Source organism: Chlorocebus sabaeus, chromosome 8 (genome assembly GCF_047675955.1).
Source record: "Chlorocebus sabaeus isolate Y175 chromosome 8, mChlSab1.0.hap1, whole genome shotgun sequence".
NCBI lineage: Eukaryota > Metazoa > Chordata > Mammalia > Primates > Cercopithecidae > Chlorocebus > Chlorocebus sabaeus.
Window position 1 is genome coordinate 64,558,447 of NC_132911.1, and position 24,976 is coordinate 64,583,422.

General features: G+C 44.7%; 1 long non-coding RNA gene and 1 pseudogene across 1 annotated transcript; one reads left to right on the forward strand and one right to left on the reverse strand.

Moving 5' to 3' along the window:
• LOC103237691 (phosducin-like protein 3) overlaps positions 1-1,585 on the forward strand; it is a 107,840-nt pseudogene extending 106,255 nt beyond the window's left edge.
• A 5,311-nt stretch (positions 1,586-6,896) lies between these two features.
• Positions 6,897-17,738, reverse strand: LOC119624928 (uncharacterized). Its single transcript, XR_005241079.2, has 4 exons — positions 17,016-17,738; positions 16,659-16,932; positions 15,967-16,090; positions 6,897-8,901 (listed from the first exon to the last, which is right to left on the reverse strand). It is a non-coding gene; the product is annotated as an uncharacterized lncRNA (long non-coding RNA).
• Positions 17,739-24,976: the final 7,238 nt, after the last annotated feature.

Consider the following 24,976-nt stretch of genomic DNA (forward strand, 5'->3'; position numbering starts at 1 on the left):
TGTGTGTAGGGCTGACCCTAACTAGATGCTGCTCTTGGCTCTGGACCTACACAGGCCTGCACAGCAGCGGCCTCCAGAGCCAGCAAGGATTCCTGGTACAATGTTCTGGCAGCAGGGCTGGCTGGCTCCTAAATTGGGGCCACATTCCCACTGCTTGGAGCGGCAACCAGGAACGCGCAGTATACTAAATTCTATTAACCTACATTCTATGACCTCCATAAAACTTTCTCCATAATCAGGAAGAATAACAATGCATGGAGAAAGAAATTCCTTTGCCTGGTGTTTGAAAATTGAGATGTAAAAAGCACATCAATGGGTAAGGCTTTTTAATGAGTAAAATTGTTTTCTTAATCTGCAGTTATCTTTCAATCAATAGTCACTTTCAGAAAAAGAAGAAGACCACCTTGAAAATTTTTTACAGTTTAGAATAAATCACAATAAACTAATCAAGAAGCAGTGTTCAGCAAAAACAATTATGTGAAAATGTTAGTCTTGTCCTCACACAGTTCATCTCTTCCTACTTAAAACGTTCCATGGTAACAATCACAAGAGGAATGTAATTCTGTATAATGTTTTCAGGCCTAAAATGTATGAAAAGCTTAGGCCACAAAGAAGAATCATAAATGCATTTCATTGTCGGCTGGAACCTATCATTTTATTTCAGTAGTGGTTAAATAAATAAATAAATGCAACTCCCTTGATTCTAGATGGGCAACACTGTTTGTGGCAAACTTGGTGCAAGTTCTCCACCTAGTGGATATTTTGAAAAGTGTAATAAAATGTAAATGTGCATGCCTGTTTGTGATACAGACACAGAAATAAAGACACCAAGAGTAGTGGTGACCGCACTCCCTATCAGTCAGTGACATCCTGTCAGGTGTTCATCTTTTTTCTTTCCAATTTTTTCTCTTCCACCCAGACGTTACAGAGTCCAATGTGATCCACCTGCCCCAGGCGGTCGCTTAGAGGGATCGCATCATGCCGGAGTCTCCAGAGTGGGCCCATGCCTTGCCTGGAATCCGGCACCGTGGCTATTCCATCTGCAGTGCTGCCATGCCACCAACACTGGGGTGGCCAATGACAAGGCTGGCTAGCTTCTGCGGAGTGAGCCCTTCTCTTCCTGCTTGTTCAGTGCTTCAGGCATGGTGGATGCTCTCTGGCAGGCTCCAATGAGAGAAACAAAGATCTTCATGCCGTTGCCCAGCCGCTCACTTTTGCTCCAGACCTGCTTGTCCCTGATGGTCCAGGCTTTCTCCTTGCAGGCCTAGGCCCACCAGCCCAGCCGTCTGCCCTAGTTCAGGAATCCCAGCCACTCTCCTTAGCGCTCAGTGGATGATGAGGCGCACTGCCCAACTCACCACCCCTTGGCGTTCCTGTCACCTGTGTGTTTCAGGGCCAGCCTGAGAGAAGCTGCAGTGCAGCAGCAGTCCAGTGTCGGCTTGCATCTTATCCCACGCTGACCCGTCCACAAACTAAGCTTGGCCTTTCTCCTCCTCCACCAGCTGATCAAGAAGGACTCCCACCATGCAGACAGAATAAGAAGAGGAGGAACCAGTATGCCCGTGGTGGAAGAATGGGGGTCTGAAATCCCATCACTGGGGTTTCTTTTTCTCCTCTTTATTTTTCTCAAAACTTTAAAAATGAAATCTCACCTTTTGTACCTCAAACTGATTCTAGTGCTAGTAAATGGGGAAGAGCGTGAGTGTAGGAAGAACAGGAGAGGGATAAGAAATGATTGAAAGGAAGAAATAGCTGCATTGGAGGATGTGCGTGGGCCATATCTGGAGAGAGGATGAATGAGTAGAAAGTCGAGAACTTTCTTCTCTTGCCTTCCCTGCTTCATGCTTTTTAAATTTTTTTTTTTTTATTTTTAGAGACAAAGCCTTGCTTTGTCACCTGGACTGGAGGGCAATGGCGCAATCATAGCTCACTACAGTCACCACCTCCCAGGCTCAAGCCATCCTCCCACCTCAGCTTCTTAGTAGCTGGGACTTCAGGTGCAGGCCACCATGCCTGGCTACTTTTTTTAAAAAAAATTATTATTTGTAGAGACAGAGTCTCAATGTACTGCCCAGGCTGATCCTGAACTGCTAAGCTCAAGTAATCCTCCCGCCTCTGCCCCCCAAAGTGTTGTGTTAAGTGTAAGAACCACTGGACTCGGCCCTCCTTGCTTTCTTTTTTTGGGTCTCACTCTGTCACGCAGGCTGGAGCGCATGGCATGATCTTGGCTCACTGCAACCTCCACCTCCTGGATTCAAGCAATTCTGCTGTCTCAGCCTCCCAAGTAGTTAGGACTACAGGTGCATGCCACCACATCTGGCTAATTTTTTATATTTTTAGTAGAGATGGGGCTTCCCCATATTAATCAGGCTGGTCTCAAACTCCTGACCTCAGCTGATCCACCCACCTCGGCCTCCCAAAGTGCTGGAATTACAGGCATGAGCCACCACGTCTGACCTACACCATACTTTCTGATTTTCCACCTTCTCCTTCTCAGTTTCCTTGGTTCCTCCGGACGCTAAGGAGTGTCCCAGAGCACAGTTCCTGGCACACTTCTCTTTCCTTTCCACACTTGGTGGTATTACCCCATATCGTGACTTTAAGTATCTTCTCTAGGTTTGTAAGTCCCAAATGTACATCTCCAGCTCAGACCTCCCCTGTCCCACAGACTTGCATACCCCACTCCCTCCTAGCCATGTCATCTGGATGGCCTGCAGGGTCCACAACTAAGCTTCTGATGCCCCCAGTCTTCCACGTCTCAGTAATGACTTTATTTTTTCCAGTTGCTCAGGCCAAACATGTGGAGTCATCCTTGACTCCTCTTTTTCCTTCACCCCCACATTCGATCAATAAGCAAATCCTGTCAACGGTGTCTTTAAAACACAGGCAGAATCCAACAATTTCTGCAGCGACTGTTGTGGTTCAAGCCACCATCCACTCCTGTGTGACTATCGCATCTGAGCAGATCTTCTTGCCTCTCTCTTTGCCTTTTCTGTCTGTTCTTCACACAGCAGCCAGCATTGTGCTGTTAAGCAGAAGTCAGGTCGTGTCAGCCTGCAGTGCTGGTGCATATGCCTGTGGTCTCAGCTACTCAGGAGGCCGAGGCAAGTTGCTTGAGCATGGCAGTTCAAGGGTACAAGTAGCTATGACTGCACTTGTGAATAGCCACTGCAAGGCCGAGCCCAGTGTCTCACTCCTGTAATCCCAGCACTTGGGGAGGCCAAGGCAGGCAGATCACCTGAGGTCAGGAGTTTGAGATCAGCCTGGCCAACATGATAAAACCCCATCTCTACTAGAAATACAAAAAAGAAAAAAGAAAAAATAGCCACTGCACTCCAGCCTGGGCAACATAGCAAGACCCCATCTCTGAAATATAAAAGAAAAATAATGAAAAAATATATATGAAATTTTTTTTAAATTGTTGAGAGAGGGTCTCACTCTGTCATTCAGACTGGAGTGCAGTGGCACGAACATGGCTCACTGCAGTTTCAACCTCCTAGGCTCAAGTGATCATTCTGCCTGAGCCTCCAGAGTTGCTGAGACTACAGGTGCATACCACCACATTCAGCCACTTTTTTTATTTTTTTATTTGTAGAGATGAGTTCTTGCTATGTTGCCTAGGCTGGTCTCAAACTCCTGAGCTCAAGCAGTTCTCCTGCCCCGGCCTCCCGAAATGCCGGGATTGCAGGTGTGAGCCATCGTGCCTGGCTTAAAATAAATTTTTAAAATCCTATATCATTACCCGGGCCTGCAATGCACCCAGCCTGGCCTCTTTGTTCCTGAACAATGCAGGCAAATCCTTCACACCTGCCCTTCCTGCCACCTGCATGAGCTGCTCCAGGAGTCTGCAGACCCTTTGCTCCTTTCACATTTTTATTCAAATTCCACCTTCTCTGAAAGGCCTCCCCAATAAGGTCTAATTTTAAATTGAAAAAAATTGCCCCAGTGTTCTTCTTTGTAGTGGGTGGGATGGTGCTCCCCCCCCAAAAAAAAATATATCTACATCGTAACACCTGGAATCTATGGTTGTGCCTTACTTGGGAAGAGGGTCTTTGTAGATTAAATTAAGTTATGGGTCTTGAGATGAGATCATCTCAGATTATCCAGGTGGACCCTAAATCCAATGTGTCCTGATAAAAGACAGAAGAGAAGACACAGAGACCCAGAAGGAGAGGCCACGTGAAGATATATCACTATGCGATATAAAATGTATTTACCAAGTTTATTGACTTTCTACCCTACTAATCTATAAGCTAAAGAAAGCAGAGATTATCACTTTTGGTCCCTGCTGTACTCCCAGCATCTAGAACCATGTCTGGGACCTAATAAGTGTTCCATAAATATTCATTGATTAAGAAAACAAGTAGATGAACAAATGAATGAGTGACAGGTCCCCACATGTTGTGTCTGAGTAAATAGGAGAATTGTGGTTCTATTGATAAGCACATAGAAAGAAATCATAAAGAGGATTGAGATGGGGTAGCTACACAAGGTCCACTTTGTAGTTGGTCAGTTTGCTATAACAGAAGTACCAGTCAAAATATATCTGCTTTCCCTAATTTAGGATTCATTTGTCCAGCCAGCACTAAAAGAATTTTGAAAGATTTACACTATTACCTTAATAAGATAATTAATAAGACAAACACAGAAGAAACATGACAAGTATTGGAGATATTGAATGGATGTTTGGGTGAAATGTCAGTGTCAAAGATTAAATTTCAAGTATAACTCCTTCAAAATCCTATTTTAGCCAGCCTGTCTTGCACTGGACATTTTATTCTGTGAGTTTAAAATTGATTTGTTGATTGACGGATGGATTGATTTCACCTCCAATGCTTTCCCCTTTCTATATACCATGGCAATCCCAGTGTTCAGAAAGGCAGCAAAGACTCAAATTTTACAAAGGACAAGGGAAGGCCAATGGGTCTAGAAGGTAGGCAAATCCAGAGGAGACACTGAAGCTGCAGAAATTTCCCCAGCAGCACTGGCCTCGGAGCACATATCCTCATCAAGAGATGCCCTTAGCCTGAGCCCTGCAACAGGAGCGAGACTCTGAGGGGCCTGCACACACTTCAGGACACACAGGACCGGGTGTGGGGTCAGGATGCAATTCCAACCTTGGCCCACCTAAATTCCCCCACCCTTTGTACCTCTATTTAATGAGGTACTTCTACTAGTGAAGATGCTTTCCAAGATAATTTTTTTTTACCATTTTATAAATGCTCCCCTCACTTACTGAACAAAAAGAATCTCATAATAGTTCATAGATCTTAAAAGTGGAATAGATCTCACCTGCCTGCATGCGTTTGAAATTTTAGGACATCTTTCAAATGGTACAGTGGCAGTGAGAGAGATACATATGGGAGTTCATTTTCCTTGCTTACTTTGTGTGATCTGTAGAGTCTCAGTGATCTCCTTGCAGAAGCCAAAAGGCCCTCATGGTTAGCATTTGGTCCTACCCCTTTCACAGAAGTGTAGTTATGCAGGAGGCACTGGCCCTGGGATGGGCTCAGAAAACCCCGTCTTCTTGCCAGCCAGTAGGAGGCAGCCCGTCCTCACCACACAGCTTCCACCTGAGCCTCAAAGTGTCTTTGAAACCATCAGAACTGAAAAACAGCCCTCATAAAATTTAAGAAAATATTAGCTTCATGGATGAAATCTGTATTGGGTATTGATTTTTTAATGGGCATTGAGTGCCCATGAAAATGAGATGAAACATTTTCTTGCAGTATCTGGTATATACTTTATATCTCAATAATCTGACATGTAATAAAACTATTTTCTATTTTTTTATTTTTGAGTTTATTTTAATTCCAAAGTTAAACCAAAACAAAAAAAAAACTTGAATTGCTCTTAATTACTGTATTTTTCACCATGAGTGTTGGATTGTACTTGTATATTTCGCATAGCTTTAAGAACAGTATAGTTATTAACATCTTCTTTATGACAGAAAGGTTTTTGCTTTATTTAAACAAAATGCCTAGCACCTATTGTGGAAGGAAAGTGACTTCTGAATTCTCAAAACATTTACAGGTAAAAGCAGTCAGTGCAGACTGTTCCTGTACCCCTCTGGAAAGAAAGAATCATTGCTTTATAAGACATTTAGCCACAGACCTGATGACAAATAAGACCCCCTTGGGACCAAATTGTGGGAGTAATTTTCCACAAAAAAAGGAAATAGGTATATTTTATTATTTACATTTTCCTTTTGTGGAAAATATATTATTTATATATGACATAGTCATATTAAAGCTGACTTCTCAGACCACATGTTAAAAATAGATTGCGGTCGTTTTGTTGCATGTGTTCTGTATTTGCACAAGTCAGAATTTTGAGTATTTGTTTCTCATAAACATCATGCTTTGACCCACTGGAAAGCAAGACTGTGACGTGACACATGACCCCTGAGCAGGGGCTGCATGCGAGGCATTGAGAGACTTCTCAGAGCTCCCCATGAGCTGAGCTGGCTGCCCGCTCCGGGAGTCATCAGGACCTACCCTATGGAGCTGGAGTTTCATCCCTCTGGGCATGTGTTAAATCACACTAATTCACACAATGCTGCTAACGGGTGACAATTAATGCACTGTCTCTTCCGGGGCATTTGTATTGCTTACCATGAGTGGATCTCTAACTGGCATGACAGGAATCCCAGGGCTATCCCTAAGCCTAGAGGAGAAATTCATAGACAGGACATCTCTAGCTCTTGTTGAAGGTTTTCTTGCCTGACTTCAAAACTGCATCTGACCACAGAATCATTACTCGCCACCCTGAGAGCTGGAGCCATGAGCTAATCTCAGAGAAGGGCAATCACAAGGTACCTACATTTTTTTTTTCCTTTTTTTTTTTTTTTTTTTTTTTTTTTGAGATGGGGTCTGCCTCTATTGCCCAGACTGGAGTGCAGTGGCACCATCACAGCTTGCAGCAGCCTCAACCTCCTAGGCTCAAGTGATCCTCCCTTCTCTCAGCCTCCCGAGTAGCTGGAACTACAGGCATACACCACCACACCTGTCTAATTTTTGTGTTTTTTGTAGATACAGGTTTCACCATGTTGCCCAAGTTGCTCTCAAGCTCCTGGGCTTAAGGGATACACCTGGCTTCCCAAAGTGTTAGGATTACAGGCATGAGCCACAGCACGCAGCCCTAAATTTCATTCTGGTTAAATTGTGGGTTTAGAGCGTCAAATTAGAATAATCTGTAATCCATTTCCATGTGGCCATCAGTTGCTAAATCTTAAATCTGTGTCATTGGACAAGTTTTTGATTTCCCTAAACCCCTTTGTTCTTGTGTCAAATGAGGTTAATATTGGCAGGGATTTTGTAATTAGAGTAATGTTAAGATTTTAGCATAGAGCGTGGAACACAGAAAAAGCCTACCAAATGGTAGCTAGTAGCATTTCATGTTATGAGTTGAAACTGATTAGTTCTAGAGTCATAACATCTCAGGCTAGAAGGGACCTTCCTGGTCTCCCAGTCCAACCACGACTCTCCAACACACAACCAAGCAGTCGTGTCTGTGCAGGACAGCTTCCAAGATACTCAACATTTGACATAAAACTCTTCCATTGGGACTATTGCCAATAGCGGTGAGGAGGAGGGAAAGTGGTGTGAAGGCATATTTGCCAAAATGGGCTGTTTGAAAATATAACCTGACTTTTCTTGCACAGTTGGATTTCTGAGCACAGAAGTGTTGCAAGTTATCCTACTGGAATGGAATGTAAACTACAATCTAAGGTGTTACTTTGTGAAAGGCACTTTGAAAACAAACCCCCTCTCAAATCTCTTATAAACCACAGCTGTTAAAATCCAGAGGTACCCAGTTAGGTAGTAGAGATTTCTTTCCAACACAACTAATAAATGAGAGACTGCTCTGAAAACCTCGGCATGCATCACTTAAGCCTGGGAGTTGCACAGTGACACTCAGCTGGTGCCTGGCACTGGCAGAGATTATCATTGAAGCATTGAAGGTTATGCCAGGAATCATAACATTGCCACCTGCATTCTGGCTGGGAATCACAAGCCTGCCAGGAAAAGTCGATGCAAGCCCTCCATGTCCTTCCTCAGCGCTGGGGGCTGGAGGATGCTGTTAGGGATCAGCTTCACCCCCTACCTGCGATTCGACCTTGTTCCTGAGTCATTGTCCTCCCTGAGCCTCGGTGTGTTCACTCATCAAGTGGTGACAATTGTGAGCACCTGTCTTCCCTACCTGATTATTAAGGGCTTTAATGAATTTCATCCTCATAAAGTGCTTTCATATCCTTGACAGAACATTTCTATCCCAGTGTAGGTGAAAAGCCATTATCATTATTGACCTCAGAGTCAAAAGAGAGACACTGTTTCAGGCTTCCTTACTAATAAAATGGTAATATCAAATGTTTATATAATGCTTTTCATCATAGACACAAGCACAAAATTTTAAAGTTCACAATTTTGAAATATGAATTTGTTGCATTATTCAATGTTGCCAGTTACAGTAGAGTTGCTCTAATGATTCTAAGTGCAGATGGCCAGAGCTGGCCTCAGATTCTCAGTTCATTAAATAGTCCTTCCTTTGACCAACAGGCCTCTCATTGTAAGGCAGCCTGGGTCTCAGCTGATGTCAAAAGCCCCATTCTACCCTGGGTGGATTGCTCACACAAAGGATTCCCATACGTATTCTGCTGCAGACAGGGATGGGGCTGGCTCTGCAGATGTCGCTGCCACCAGCACGGTCACTTTTGCTCCTCACACGATCTTGGGTCTCTTTCCAGAGACTTGCACAAAGCTCGATTCAGAGTTTGCCTGTGACCGATGCACACTTGGCCTGCAGATGGACAGAGGAGGAGGAAAAGGCGTCCCAGTGTTCTTCCCCACTTGCCTGGGAAAGCTTGGGAATTCTTGGCCTCTTTACCAGCTTCAACTCAGGCTGAAAAACAAATCAGAAAGTTGCCAATGGTTTCATTCAGTCTACGAAACTGGGTTAAAGTAACTCTGTGAGTGAAACCATCAATGCACAAAAGTCAGGAAATCCAAGATTGCCATTCCCACCGCCCATGGAGGTTCTCTGCACAGGTGATCCTGTGTCCCTGCTGGGGTGCCAAACTGCATCCTTGGCAAAGCACAGAGCCACGGAACCAGTTATCCTAGGAGTACATCAGCCTTTGGGGACTTAGCCATGGGGAAAACGGTCTGTGCATTCATGGCACTATAATTTCAACTCTTAAATATATTCATTTGTTTCTAAATTGACTTTTAAATGCAGTATCATATATTTACTGAAAAGTGCTCAAATGCTCAATGAGCAACTCACTGAATTTTTACAACATGAATACACCCATGGAACCAATATCCAGGCAAGAAATCAAGCACTGTCAACACGCAAGGAGGCCCCAGTCAGCCTCTTCCCCATCTCTAATATGATGATAAAACCCAACTATAAACATTAACAAAGGAATGGGATGTAAATAGACTCTGGAACTCTAGAAGAGATTCGAAAATCTTATTTGAAAGTATCTTCTGAAATTGAGATTCCTAGGAACACTGGCAGATGTTGCTATCATTAGAATTCTCACCCAGCTAGCAGAATAAAGGCTGTGGTTACCCTGAAAAATTCCACAGGCACCGTCTCCAGAGATGGCTGTATAGCATCTGTGCCCTTCCTTCTGATAGGCAGATTCTCCCAGTAGAGGAAACACACGTGACAGGTGTTCCCAACCAAGGACACAAGGAGAAGCTCAGCAGAGCAGGTCAGTGCTGGCTCCACCCTGGGCCTCGGAGTCAGATGTCAGGCCTGGCCACATACATTTCAAAAACTTCCCAAAGAGATTCTGAAATGCATCCCTGGGTGAGAACAACTCTCTCAAAGTGTTATTCATTTTGTTCTTCCATTACACCTTCCAAGCCCATTCCCTCTGACAACAAAAGAATGAAACCCAGCAAAGGCACAGGAAGGGGGTCAGGTGAGTTTCTTCTCCCTCTTCCTTACTTCATCTGGGCTGATTTTGAAAATGGCTCCAATTACCCAAATAATTGGTCAAAATCCCAGCCTCCAGAGATCAGCTCCTGTTTGTATGTAACTCCAGGCCTTTGCCTGCGTCTAAAATGCTCTCTTTCTCTTCTCCACACAGCAAACTCCTACATGTTCTGCAAAATCCAGACTAATTGTCTCCACTCTGTGTTTCCTGACTTAGTCCTTCTGTGCTCCCTAATATCCCATTAAAGGCCTCCTTACAGTTATCAATGGTTTTTTATTTTATTTTATTTTATTTTATTTTATTTATTTATTTTTTTTTTTGAGACAGAGTCCTACTCTGTCACCCAGGCTGGAGTGCAGGGTGCGATCTCGGCTCACTGCAACCTCCTCAGCCTGCCAAGTAACTGGAATTGCATGTGCCACCACATCCGGCTAATTTTTGTATTTTTAGTGGAGACAGGGTTACACCATGTTGGCCAGGCTGGTCTCAAACACCTGACCTTGTGATCCACCTGCCTTGGCCTCCCAAAGTGCTGGGATTGCAGGCATGAGCCACTGTGCCCGGCCATCGATGGCTTCTTTACGGTTCTTGGCACATCGCATTGTAATGACCTTTTGTGCTGCCTGTACCACCAAATAGACTAAGATTTTCCTCTTTCCACCTCTGCATTCTCATGACCTAAAATGAACCATGGAATATGCCAAATAAATAAATGATGAATGTATGCATGGATGGATGGATGCATGGATGGATGGATGGATGGATGGATGGATGGATGGATGGATACTTACAAGTGCTTTGTAAAGCGCAAACCATTCAATTTCCATTCATTCTATAACTATCACACACAAATGGCTATCTGGAACTCAAATATCCCTTTTTCCCTAGACTCCATCCTTCTCACCCTCCAAGTAGAGAGCCAATTCTTTTCCATTTCAACAGGAACTAGGAACTCTACACCTTCACTATGTATTATAATTGTCAGCAAAATTTTATCTTTCTTTTTGGCATCATTATTCTCTGAAACTTACTTCCAAAGTCTAACATTACCATGGGCCTTTTACCTCTCTCTTTTACCCTAAAAAGCAAACATGGAGCAAATAGGCCCCTTCGGTTGGGGGTGGGAGGGGTCCTACAAAATGTGCTTGAGAACATCCACCTAGGGAACAATGGCATCAAGGCCAACCCAAGCCTGCATTGTGGTTCAGCAGGTGGTCCAGTGGCTGCCAGGTGTATATACACAGCAATGGATTTCTTGGGAAGACTAAGCTACAGCCAGCCCCAGAGGTGACAGTGAGCTGAGAGTTCTACACATAGAGCTGCCCCCAGTGGCTGGTGGTTTCCTTTACGGAGGAAATGTTTTGGATCCCAGTCCTAGCATGTGATGGTTTTACTACATTCCAAAAGCGGCCATGTGGCAGAGGCATGCTCAGAATAAGGCATTTGAGTACATGAAGAAAGTGGAATAAAAACTGTAAAGTTAGAGGGAATTGAACAGCTGGATATACGGGATATTAACTAAGATGTGTCTTAAAGTGATATGAATTAGTGTGTTCCTTACCACAGGAAACCAGTGTGAGAAGGTTTAAACAGCCATGGTGGCTCACACCTGTAATCCCAGCATTTAGGGAGGCCGAGGCAGGTGGATCACTTGAGGTCAGGAGTTCAAGAGCAGCATGGCCAACATGGCAAAACCCTGTCTCTACTAAAAATAGAAAAAATTAGCTGGACATGGTGGTGGGTGCCTGTAATCCCAGCTTCTTGGGAGGCTGAGGCAGGAGAATCACTTGAACCCAGGAGGAGGAGGGTACAGTAAGCCAAGATTGTGCCACTGCACTCTAGCCCAGGCAATAGAGCGAGACTCTGTCTCAAAAAAAATAAACAAAACAAACAAAATAAAAAGAAAGCATGTAAATAGCATCATTAACAATATGTCAGAAGTTCACATTAGTATAATGCCAGAGCTTGATAAAATATTAGAGACCACATACATCAAACCCATAATTTTATATAAGGCAACCGAACTACCAATACAAACCATGAACAAGTTTCATAGCAGGGTCAGTCATGATATCCATTTTACAGTTCAATTTGAAAGTTATTCAGACCTATCCAACCTCAAAAATTCCCACGTGGTGTCTGTTATGATGTGTCATGTATTCCCAACACTTTTTCATTTCTTTGAGGAACAATATCGTGTTTCCAGAAAGTGCACATTAAAAACAAATCTGTTGTCAAATTGAATGGCAGTCCACAAAGTAAATGTCCTATACTCTAAAAGTCAAGGTCATAAAAGTTAAAAACGAAAAGGCTGATGAACTGTTCCAGACAGAAGAAAGACAGACATGACAGTGAAATGAAATGTGAGACCCCGGGTTGGATATTGGCTCCTGGACCAGGAAAATAACCATTTTCTTTTCCTAAAAAGTACATAAGGGAAACAGTTAATACAATTCAAATAAGATCTATAGATTAAATGTGTCAATTTCCTGATTTTATCATTATAGAGGAGAATGATCTTGTTTTTGGAGAATGCACACTGAAGTGTTGGGGGTAAAAGAGCATGGGCCACACATTTTTGTTTTTTTTCTTTTGAGACAGGGTCTTGCTCTGTCACCAAGGCTGGAGTACAGTGATGCGATCATGACTCACTGCAACTTCCAAATCCCGGGCTCAAGCAATTCTCCTGCCTCAGTCTCCCGAGTAGCTGGGATTACAGGCACCTGCTGCGAAGCCCAGTTAGTTTTCGTATTTTTAGTAGAGACAGGGTTTCACTATATGGGTCAGGCTGTCTTGAACTCCTGACCTTAGGTGATCCACCTGCCTCGGCCTCCCAAAGTGCTGAGATTACAGGCATGAGCCACCGCGCCCAGCTGGGCCACGTACATTAAAGTCACCTTTGGGCATCTCAGCAGGAATGAGACAAGTACCTGCAAGGATAGCATGCCCAACTGGGAGGCGGTGCAGAGTCTCAGTGATGCAGCCTCTTGTGCTGCCAGATTCCCCCCAAGTGATGGCATACAAGTGGTTACACACATTGCTTAACACCTCCACTGCCCTTCGTTTCCTCAGCTGAGGGTGTGAAGAAAAATACTAGTGGTCAACACTTAGGAAAACCTTCATCAGTGCCAGGCACTGCTTCAAGCGCCTCACCTGCATTACCAACAACCTTTTACAAATGAGAAGTCCGAGGCACAGAGAGTGAAGCAATTTGCTCGAGGCTACATAGCTGAGTGTAACCAAAACTGAACCACTCCCTTATACCATGTCTCAGGTCTTAGCATTTCTGTGAAACATAAATGAAATATGTCAAGCATTGAATTTAGTGGCCATGGGCAGGAAGTGCTTGGTAGAGGTTAGCTTAATCATCAGTGTTACCTTCACCACCACCATGAGTGAAAGATATACTGCAGTACCCGGGCCATCGGCTGGACCCTAAGTCCTCAGCGCTAAGGTTCATTTCCTCGCTAACTGTTGTGTAGAGTTTCATCAAATCATGCAATCCATAAGCTAAACCCCAGATATCTCAGAAGAGCTAAAACAAAACTAGGAGTAACAGAAGTAAATATTTCCTTTCGTGGAACAACTAATAACTTTGTAGGCTGGTTTCATAAAACTTGGCTGCATGATTCATTTAGACTTGAGGATATTTTTCAAACTATTTGGATTCCTTTTCAGAACACCACAAAACTGGGGAAGCATGACTGGGCGGCCTCAGGAAACTTACAATCGTGGTGGAAGGTGAAGGGGAAGCAAGCACATCTTACATGGCAGAGCAGGAGAGAGAGAAAAAGCAAAGAGGAAACTGCCATACACTTTCAAACTACCAGATCTTATGAGAACTCACTCACTATCATGAGAACAGAAAGGGGAAAGTTCTCCCCCATGATCCAATCACCTCCCATCCGGTCCCTCCCCTGACACATGGGGATTACAATTCAACAGGAGATTTGGGTGGGGATACAGAGTCAAACCATATCAGATGAGTTTTTTGGTGGTTTTTGTTTGGTTGGTTGGTTTGGGGTTTGGGTTTGCTTTTTGTTTTTTGTTTTCTTGAGACAGGATCTGACCTTGTCACCCAGGCTGGAGTGCAACGGTGCAATCTGGGCTCACTGCAACCTCCACCTCCCAGGCTCAAAACATCCTCCCATTTCAGCCTCCTGAGTAGCTGAGACTACAGGCATGCCCCACCACATCCAGCTAATTTTTGCGTGTGTGTATTTTTGGTAGACGGGGTTTTGCCATCTTGCCCAGCCTTGTCTCTAACTCCTGGGCTCAATCAACCCTCCACCTCAGCCTCCCAAAGGGCTGGGATTACAGGCATGAGCCATTGCACCCAGCCTGTTTTTGTTTTTTGAGGCAGGATCTCACTCTGTGGCCCAGGTTGGAGTGCAGTGGCAGCAATCTTGGCTCACTGCAGCCTCAACCTCCTAGGTTCAAGCGATTCTCCCACCTCAGCCTCCCAAGTAGCTGAGACAACAGGCGCATGCCACTACACCCAGCTAATTTTTTAATTTTTTTAGAGACAGGGTCTCCTTATGTTGCCTAGGCTGGTCTCAAACTCCAGGGCTCAAGTGATCCTCCCACCTCAGTCTCCCAAAGTGCTGGGATTAGATGCCTGAGCCACCGCACTCAGTTGCTTTGGTGGTTTCTACTTGGTTGGTGCTGATACTGAATGGATGGGTCATCCAGTCATGCTCCTTAAGTTCAAAAGGACACTGGATTCGTCACCTAGGGCTGCTGTAATAAAGCTCCACAGATCAGGTGGCTTAAACAATGGAAATATATATTCTCCAAGTTTTGGAAGCTAGATACCCAAAATCAAGACATCGGCAGGGTTGTTTCTTCTGAGGTCTCTCTCCTAGGGCAGTACAGATTCATCTTCTCCCTGGGTCTTCATATGATCTTTCCCCCTCTGTGTGTGTCTGTGTCCTTATCTCCTCTCCGTATAAAGACACCAGTCATGTGGGATTGCAGCCCACCCTAACAGCCTCATTTCAACTTCATCACCTTTGTAAAAACATCTCCAGATGCAATCAACTTTCTGAAGTACAGGGGTTAAGACTTCAGCATGTGAATTTGGGGTGAGGACCCAATTTCACCCAAAACAGAGACTTAGACAGAGGGGAAGACAGAACCCATACACGTGTGTCTTCAGTTTGAGGAATGAATATTCCCTGGAAGCTCATTGTTTGTGAAACACTATTTCTAGCTTCTGATATCACCGGTCTCCTCCAAATCAGCCTCCCTGAGAACTAATTCGACAAAGGGTCCATCCTAGCAAAGTTTTCAGAACCTTCTCTTGCATCTCCATAAACTCCTTCTTGAAGTCCACTGAACACCCCTTGACATCCCCAGCCAGCTGGCCCTGCACCACCATCTTCTAGGGAACTTCCAGTATGCAGGAATACAAGATTTTTGTGCTTAATATGTTGGCACCATTGCTGCATTCAACGCTCAACCAATATGGCTAAGCAACTTGGAAATAGTCCATCCTCTTAATAGCTGATATAATTTTAGTACTTTATTTACTGCAAACATTGAATTTTTCCTTCAGGCCTCATAGAGAACAGCACTGACAACTTCCAGAAACATATTTGAAATGCCTGACATAGTGTACACAGCTGATGAGAAATGTTCCAAGTGTGCTGTGACAAAAATGAGGAAAAGTCGAGAGGAAACCACTAATCCAAAATGAAAGCTGTCCAAAGCTCTCTGCCTCACATCCCACTTCTGATTGAGGGACCCGTGGCCTGCACACCTGCCTCGGCCACTAATCCCCCAAGGGACCGCAGGCCTCTGTCTCCATGTCAGTTACACGGGAGTGAAAAATAGACTGTTCTCTGCTCCCCAAACTATGTAAGGAGGGAAAAATGAGATGGAACTGTAAGAAAAACTTAGGTAAAAGTCAAAACTTTGGGTAAAAGTTAATTTCAATTCCTCATTGTCAAAACCGACTTAAATACATTGAATTTGTTATTTTTATTCTGGCATTGTTTAGCAGGTTATGCTCTTACCAGATAAAGATGAGATGGCTCCCACAGTAAAATGTCTGTCTTCAACTCCATGAAAAGATTTAGAGCTGTGATTTCATTGCCATTATCCGATCCTTACCGAATTTCCGTGGCTCAGGACTTTCTCCTACACGACAGAAGATAACCGGACCACTGAAGAGAAACTCCTTTTATTTGTGGGCCGCGTATAGTAAAATCTGTGACCACCAGGGGGCAGCACAGACCTGGTGCTGCTGTAGACCCGGTCGCTGGGTGTTCGCTGCAGGGTTTCTCCAGCCAGAGTCCTCCCTTCCCCCAGGAAAACCTCTCTGCGCTGCAGGAATCTGAAAGTGCCCGGAAGCTGCTGCCAGAGCCCCCAGATGGCAGACCCTTGCCTTGAGGATGCCCTCCTTCTGCCCAGTGCTGGACAAGGGACTCCGCCCTGGGAGCTGAGTCAAAGCAGGACTGGGCTGCCTTTGGTGCTCAGGGTGGTCCCTGAACACGGGCCCGGGGACAGAGACCAGGCCCAGGATCCACAGGCCACGCAAGGCATCTGAACCTGAATTCACGGTCTCCAGGCCCTGGGATCTTTCTGAAGACTTGGGGGCAGGAACCAGGCAGCCCAGGGCAGGGGCATCAAAACCCCTGGTCGGGAGGGAAGAGAAAGCCCATCGGCCTTGGGAAGAGTCTAAGAGCAAACCAGGCTCCATACTGACCTTCCGCTGCACTCGCAGAGCGTATTCTCCTTCTCATTCACTGTTAGCGCCTAAGCCTGGACTAGCACCTCACACCACAGAGGAATGAAGGCACCGCAAGACGCCAGCGACCCAAGCAGAAAGCTCTGAGGGAAGGGGCAGCCCCGCAGGGTGGTCTCCCTGGTTCCCTGTTTGTTGTGAAACACATGCAGCTCCCCGACAGCAGGCAATGGTCGTGGTAAACACAAAACCCCAGCCGGAAACCAAGACACGATCAGAACCAGGCGACAAGATCCTGTCACAAGGGAAACAGAAGCTCAGCCTGGCTCGCATTGGTGGGGTGTTAGGGCTGATACTTCCACAGCTCTCTTCACTTACCTGGTAACTGGCCCAACTCGTCCTGTCACCCAAAACTGGGGGTAGATGGGGGTCCAAGGAAGCATGGCAAGGATAGCCGTAGGGTGACAAGGCTGGGGTGGCTCTGCACGCAGCTCCCCCTGCAGTTCCCACACACGGGCTTCCCATTCATCCCGGTGATTGATGCTCCTGGAAGCGCCTGGAAACTCTGCCTGTGAGCTAATTATTCTGGGGAATGACCTGCATCCTGGTCAGGAGTGAGCAGGGAGATCATTAGGTGAGAGCTGGCTATTCACAAGAGGGCAGCCTTTGATGCGAGCCGAGCAGAAAGTTTGGCCGAAACTCAACACCTCTTGGAAGTACAGATTAGTGGAGAGAAAGAAAGGAGAACGCATTGTGGAAGTTTTCAAGAAGGAGACAAAGATGCCTGTGTTTTGTATCGCTCAGCTGCCTCAGGAAAATGTCCATTTGTTTTCTTTACACTCCTTTTACATTTTAAGTGGAATCTAGTGAATGTGTCTTTTCAGCGTTCCTAGTTTCACCATTTTCACTACACCTCGTGTTGCCATTTTAATGAAGCATCATTTTTCCAGAGGGTGTGGGAACAAAACCTATTTAATGACCTCTCTGAGCAAACACTGAGTTCTTCAAATATTTCCCTGAATTAAAATCCCCACCTCACAATTCACTTCCTTTTTTAAATGTCAGTTTGCCAACTGCTGCAAACCAATAAACAGGGCTTTCCTTTACCCACAAGCCAGAGGGCTCCTGTGGAGCCTCATGGCCTGGGGGTGCCTGAGAAACCCCGGCTGTCCTTGTCTGGCTGCTGCTCTGGGAGGGCTCAGTGGACGCAGCAATCCCCCTGGAAGCACAACATCATGTGCCTTGCATCTCTGCAGCACACAGGTTTAGGGGACTCAGCCAAAACCTGGGAGGCCCTGGGAGTTTCTCTGGTCCAGCCCTTCACTCTACAGACAGGGAAACTGAGGCCAGCAAGGAGAGGCATGCACCAGCCACACAGGGCGTCACCAGTAGAACAGGAAGGCCATAAAGAATAAGCAGCGTTGGTCCCATGTAGCCTCAGCATCACTTAGGGGAGTTGTGCAAAACGCATATTATACCCTTCCCAAATCTACCAAATTAGAGCTTCTAGAGTGGGAACTGGGAATGTACATTTCAACCACATTCCACATGGTGATACACATTAACTTTTGGGAAGAACTAGTAGTAATAGAAAGAATAGGTTTGGGCGGGGTGTGGTGCCTCATGCCTGTAATCCCAGCACTGTACAGGCGGAGGCCCAAGCGGGCAGGTCAACTGAGGCCAGGCGTTCGAGACCAGCCTGATCAATATGTGATACTCCATCTCTACTAAAAATACAAAAATTAACCGGGTGTGGTGGCTCGCCCCTGTTATCCCAGCTACTCAGCAGGCTGAGGTAGGAGAATCACTCGAACCTGGGAGGCAGAGCTTGCAGGGAGCAAGATTGCGCCACTGCACTCCAGCCTGGCTGACAGAGTGAGACTCCATCAAAAAAAAAAAAAAAAAAATAGGTTTGAATCCCATCTCTGCCGCCTACCTGCCTACCAACTCAGCTCCTTTGGCAAGGTAATGCTTCTGAGCTCCATTTCCTCATCGGTCACTGGGGAGATTGCTGTGGAGACACCGTGAGACGGTACATGTAGGCACAGTCAGGCCCTGGGACCTGGCACAAGGAGGCACTCTCTCAGTGTCACCTGTCCTCTGGAGGCTAGCACAACACACAATTTCTGGAGTCCCAGAGCCCCCACTTATAGACTGTATGAGCTTGGGCACTTTGTTTCTCTTTCAAGCCTCGGTTTCCTTGTCCGTAAATGGAGATAATAATATTACCTCCTTCCAGGAATGCTGTGAAGGTAAAAAGTAATATCGAGTTGAAGCAGCACAGTCTAGTCATGAAACAAAACCACTGTAGGTCTTTCAGCAGACAGATTTCAAGGCAGGGATTTAGTTCCACAGGGGATAGAAGAGCTAAGTTGCCAAACAGAACAGAGGCCATCTAGAGAGAGGCTGCTGGAAGGACAAAGGAAGATGGCTGTTTTGTAGAGCCGGGGAGTCAATCCAGGCACCCCAGTAGGTGCTGGAGCATGGTGGGGCAGGGGAGCTAATGCCACGGAGAATTAGCTGCTGCTGGATGTGGAGATACCACACAAGGAAGATAGGAAGGAGAGAAAGGCCCAGGCTACTCTTTTCCTCTCACCCTGTAGTCTCCTACCAGTGCCTCTCCTTGCCTAGAGGAGGTAGAAGTCAGAAGATACAGGAGGCTGGGAAGTGTATCCAGAGACACAGAGCAGAGAGAAAGGACAGACGTTGGGCCTGAGAGCAAACAAGCAAACGCCTAGCACACACACAGAAAAGCACTTATACATTCTCAAACACAGAGGGAGCATCCTGTTAGCGCTTGTCATAGTCACTGTTAACAACAAAATACAACAGCCTGAAGGAATAGGCTCTTAGCAAGAAAAGTGTGTCTGTGGGAAGCCTACCTTTCATTAGTCACACACAAGCATATTTCTCCAGGAGTGGCCACCACATGGAGGGAAAGTCCTGAAATTAGAGTCCCAGATGTGCTTCTTATAAAGGCAACCTCTTTGTCTATGAAAACATGAGTTTCACATGTATCACAAGGCTGTAAGGAGATTGGAGACATGAAGGTGCTTAAAAGTGCTATGCCAATACGGGGCATGCTTGCATTCTCCAAAGGGCGCATTTTCAAAAAAAAAAATGGTTGTCAGATTCACTATGATGTACAGTCAACAGAATTATTATTTTTTCAACTAATTTTTCAAGTTCATCATTTTCTTTTCAGGAATTCTGATAGAATATTTCTGAGCAAATACTCTTAACTGCTTAGTTTTCCACTACTGAAGTGATGCTCCAGCCAAAAGTTCACGAGAACCACTGAGCTAATGTGATAACAACCCATTCGGTAAGAGAGGGCTCTTACATATCTCCACAAGCCTTAATTGTCCCGTTTGTCTGTCTCCACTGATTCAGGCAGATAAAACCATTGCTACACTATAATAGAATCAATACTAGCATATTTATATATACTAGTATATACATATACACACAATCTCTAATATATATTATGCAAACTATTGTTTGACTAATCTTTTTGTGCATTTCATATGCACTACTACCATTTAATTTATTATGTAACAATAAGAAAAAGATGAGCCGGGTGCTGTGGCACACACCTATAGTCCTAGCTGCTTGCGAGGCTGAAGCAGAAGGATCCTTTAAGCCCAGGAGTTCAAAGCCAGCCTGGCAACATAGCAAGACCATGCCTCTAAAAAAAAAAAAAAAAAAAAAAAAAAAAAAAAAGATGATGTTGATGAATTTTCCAGCTGTAATATTTGATAAGTTTCATAAGTTCTTGATTACTTAACAGAGTTCTGATAACAAAAGTGTTATTGTTTGGGGATTATATTTGTGCACAGTAGCTGCATTTTATATCTTTATAATGAAAACCAATTCACTTTTGCAATACTGGTTTCTTGTGTGCTAGCTCCCTGGTCTACTAGGTCATTGCTCTAGGCACTGTGAAATATTCTGAAATTTACTATTTTTAATATACTACTAAAATGCTTAATTTTCCCCGCAAAGTACTACGTTATATGTTCAGGAATACTTTACTTTGTCGGTTTTAGCAAAGAGTGTTCCGGAACGTGGTCAAACAGCCAGTGCACCCCTGAGTGTCAACAATCATGCAGCAGCTGGCAGAGCTTGTTTGGCATTGGTGAGCCAGGTGTGCAGCCTGGAGCCAGGCTCACATGACAGGAGCAACCAGGGGGCCCAAGAGGGAGACCAGGACAGACCAGGGATACAGCTGGGATGCAGCATTTGGGGACTCAGGTAGCTCCACAGACAGGTCTGGGCCTTTTGCTTCAGCTCAGGAGGGTTCACGTGGGACTTTCGCCAGGGGAGAACCAAGCCCCAAATCGGAGTGGTTTGACATTTGCCAAAAAACAGAGGTGTAGGCCAAGCGTCTTAAGATATTTATCCTAAGGAACATTCCCAAGAGGGGGCAAACAGGAGATGCCAGGAATTAAGGGTATTTGGACTTGGACACAGGGATGGAAACCCCTCATTTTCCCTGCACCTTATGCAGAGAGCCAAGAGCAGTAGCATGGAGGGACCTCCCACTCAAGAACATGGGGAAAAGCTTGTCCTCAAAGAGCTAAATCAGCAAGTCTATATGTGATATAAGATAGGGGATCTACGACTCCAGTTCTTCGTGGTCTGGTCTCACCAAGACTGTTGAAATACGTTTGAAAACACCCAAGATGCAGTAAAGGGGACCCAAGGATCACCACTGGAAAGTGGACTTAAATTGTGACTGCAATCAGGTAAGCAGGAACTTGGTCAACTCTGTTGAATTATGTTAGGAGAAAGGTTGTTTGAACTTGAAAGCACAGACAACCTCACACACAGAATAGGTAAACTTGAAGACCAGGCAGGTTAGTACCCACACACACTCAATGAAGGGAGGAGGCAGGGTGGCCTGTAGAGACTAGCACTACAGTCAGTGGACATAAATATATATGGCCTCTGAAACACACTGATTTATTATCTAAATTAGACAACTCCTTCACTTTTCTCCTATTCTATATTCATCAGGGAACCTCCTGTGTATAATGTTGACTCTCCTAGGAAAGGTGCTGAGAGAGATAATAGGCTCATCATATTGCCTGAAATATCTGTCAAAAGAAAGCTCAAGGTTTTTATTGCAAAATGATACTGGTACTTTGATTTATACATCAGTCTCTTGTCATATTGGTTAATGGGAGTTTTGCCCCCAGAGAACCGGATTCCCACCAAGTATCCTTAAAATTTATAACATTTGAAGCTGCAAAGCTGAAAAGCTGACCTGCTATCATGTGGAATCTGCAGAAGGTAAGTGCCAACTGAGGAGCTATGTAAGCATTCACACAGCCAACCTCCCTTGATAACATCCCAACATTGCCACATGCCACCTTTTAAATTTAAACAAATAACAGTTTAACAGTGTTGGGTGTGTTTGTGCCAGTTCATTTCCGATGTTCCACACTGTAAAACAGCTTGAAGCCCATAAAACTGGAGATATTATTGTCTCGGGCCAGATATGTGCTACAGGAAAGGATTCAGGGTCTTTGAACTATAAATAAATTCAATTAACACTGGGCATTAAATTGTAAACTGCTACAGCAGAGTTTAGATATGGTAAGTCACAGAGCAATCAGTACAGTTTTCTATGTAGCTCCAACTACATTTCCTTCAGAGCCTTTTAGACACTTCTGAGACTTTTATAGTTTCCTAACAATTTAAAAGTTTTGTACCAAAAATCAAATAGTATTCTGGCCATTAAACAAATGACCCACAATATGATAACATTTTAAAAATCAAGAAATAGGAGACATTATAACTAAAGAGATAAACAAATTTGACCCTGTTAAAGTTTTAAATTTCTGTGAAGGTAACTATCAAAATTAGAATTTAAAAGGCAAACATATTGGAAATATATTTGCAGCAAATATGGCAATAAATGAGCAAATATTTTATTGAAAATTATTTGGGCCGGGCGCGGTGGCTCAAGCCTGTAATCCCAGCACTTTGGGAGGCCGAGACGGGCGGATCATGAGGTCAGGAGATCGAGACCATCCTGGCTAACCCGGTGAAACCTCGTCTCTACTAAAAAATACAAAAAAAAAAAAAAAAAAAAAAAAAAAACTAGCCAGGCGAGGTGGCAGGTGCCTGTATTCCCAGCTACTCGGGAGGCTGAGGCAGGAGAATGGCATAAACCCGGGAGGCAGAGCTTGCAGTCAGCTAAGATCCGGCCACTGCACCCCATCCTGGGCGACAGAGCAAGCCTCCGTCTCAAAAAAAAAAAAAAAAAAAAAAGAAAAGAAAAGTATTTGAATCGCCTAATAAATAAATGAAAATTAAAAGGAAAGAAATCCTATTGTATGCCTATTAAAAAGTAAGCAAGTATACCTAACAAAAAATTAAGAGATTAATATCCATTGCAAGCACAGTTGGGAAGAGTTAGATTCTTATATGTTGCTGTTAGCAGCCTATATTTACATAATTCTTTTTATTATACATCAAGAGTAATGGAATCTTTTACATTCTTTTACAACTACTCTGACTATAAGATATTTATGCTAAGGAAAATATTTGTTTGTTTGTTTGTTTGTTTGTTTGCGAAAGGGTCTCTGTCACCCAGGCTGGAGTACAGTGGTAAGATCACTGCTCACTGCAGCCTCACCCTCCCAGGCTCAAGTGATCCTCCCACCTCAGCCTCCCAAGTAGCCAGAAGCAAGCACTAGTACACCTGGATAATTTTTTATTTTTTGTAAAGACAGGGTCCACTATGTTGCCCAGGCTGATCTCAAACTCCTGGGCTCAAGCAATCCTCCCACCTCAGCCTTCCAAAGTGCTGAGATTATAGACATGAACCACTGTACTTGCCCTGAAGATACTTAAATTTTTTTTTCTCTTTTGCAGTTGCAAGATTTAATAGAACGAAAACAGAGTTCCCATACAATGGGAAGGGTCCCAAAGGGGGTTGCCACTCCCTGCTTGAATGCCTGGGTTTATATCCCCATCATTGTCCCTCCCCCTGTGCTCTCAGGCAATATATGATTTGACTATTTCTTTACCTCCTGCTTTTAGCCTAATTTGTATTTTAGTGAGCCCTCTTTACTACCTGATTGATCGGGTGTGAGCTGAGTTACAAGACCTGTGTTTAAAGGTAGGCACAGTCACCTTCCCCAACTAGGCTTAGGAATTCTTGGTTGGCCTAGGAAATCCAGCTAGTCCTGTCTCTCAGTCCCCTCTCTCAACAGGAAAACCCAAGTGCTGTTGGGGAGGTTGGCTGACAACCGCTCTAACTGCTTCCTGCTGAAGTGGGGTGTAGTAGGGGTCATGCAGTTGAGATTTCCTTGGGAGGGGTGCCTTCGATGTCATCAACATCAGAGCATGGGCTAGCAGGCTGGTCCAGGGGTCCACAGTAGATCTTAGTCATGGACTATATCTGGGGCTCCATTTGAAGAACGATTTGTAGTTTTACAGCTTCGATTCTGGAAGAGACAAACTTAACAAGGAGGTTTAAGATACAGGGATTGAAATGTATGGTCTGAAGTGCAGGCGCATATGGGTGTGGGCCGTGAAAGTGGGGTTTCCTTTAGAAAAACTCCTATACAATGAAGCATCAATATTACTGGGAAGCCGCATTCTCCATAGAAGCTCTTGGTAAGGGGAGCTACTGGTAGTACAGCAGCATGGAGGGGGTGCGGTGAGAGTAAAATGGGGTAAGAGAACAGTAAAGAGAAAAATATGACAAGGGAGGACCATGGGGATCTACGATTCTGGTTACTTTCCTCACAGTTGTCACTTGAAGAGTAGGCACAGATCCTCTAGAGGTTCACAGGAATAGCTAGTGTTGTCTCCTGGATTTTCAGGTTCCTTTGGCAGTATCCAGGGTTTAACTCAAGTGTGATGTAAGACTCCATTCCAGCCACCTTAACCACAGTTGGGGTAGATAAAATAACTGGGTAGCGTCCTTCCCAGGATGTGTCTAGGGATGGGGACTTAGAGGGAAGGGACTTGACTAATACCATGTCACCAGGGTGGAATAATTCCTTTCCCTCCTCTCGGGGACAGGTTCCCTGTAATGTTTTAAGAACTTGTTGATATTTGGCTAAGGAGGTGATATCTGCAATTAAGTTGGCCATCTCTCAGTCAAGCACAAGGTCATTGGTTAGGAAGGGCTGTCCATACAGCATCTCCTATGGGCTAAGTCCCGCTTTTTGGGGACAGTTTCAGATTCTTAGTAAGGCTATAGGTAACAGAGCAGGCCATGTGAGGTGGGTTTCTTGGGTTAGCTTTTTCAGATGTCATTTGAGTGTTTTGTTCATTTTCTCAATTTTCTCTGAGGATTGTGGCCTCCAGGTGCAGTG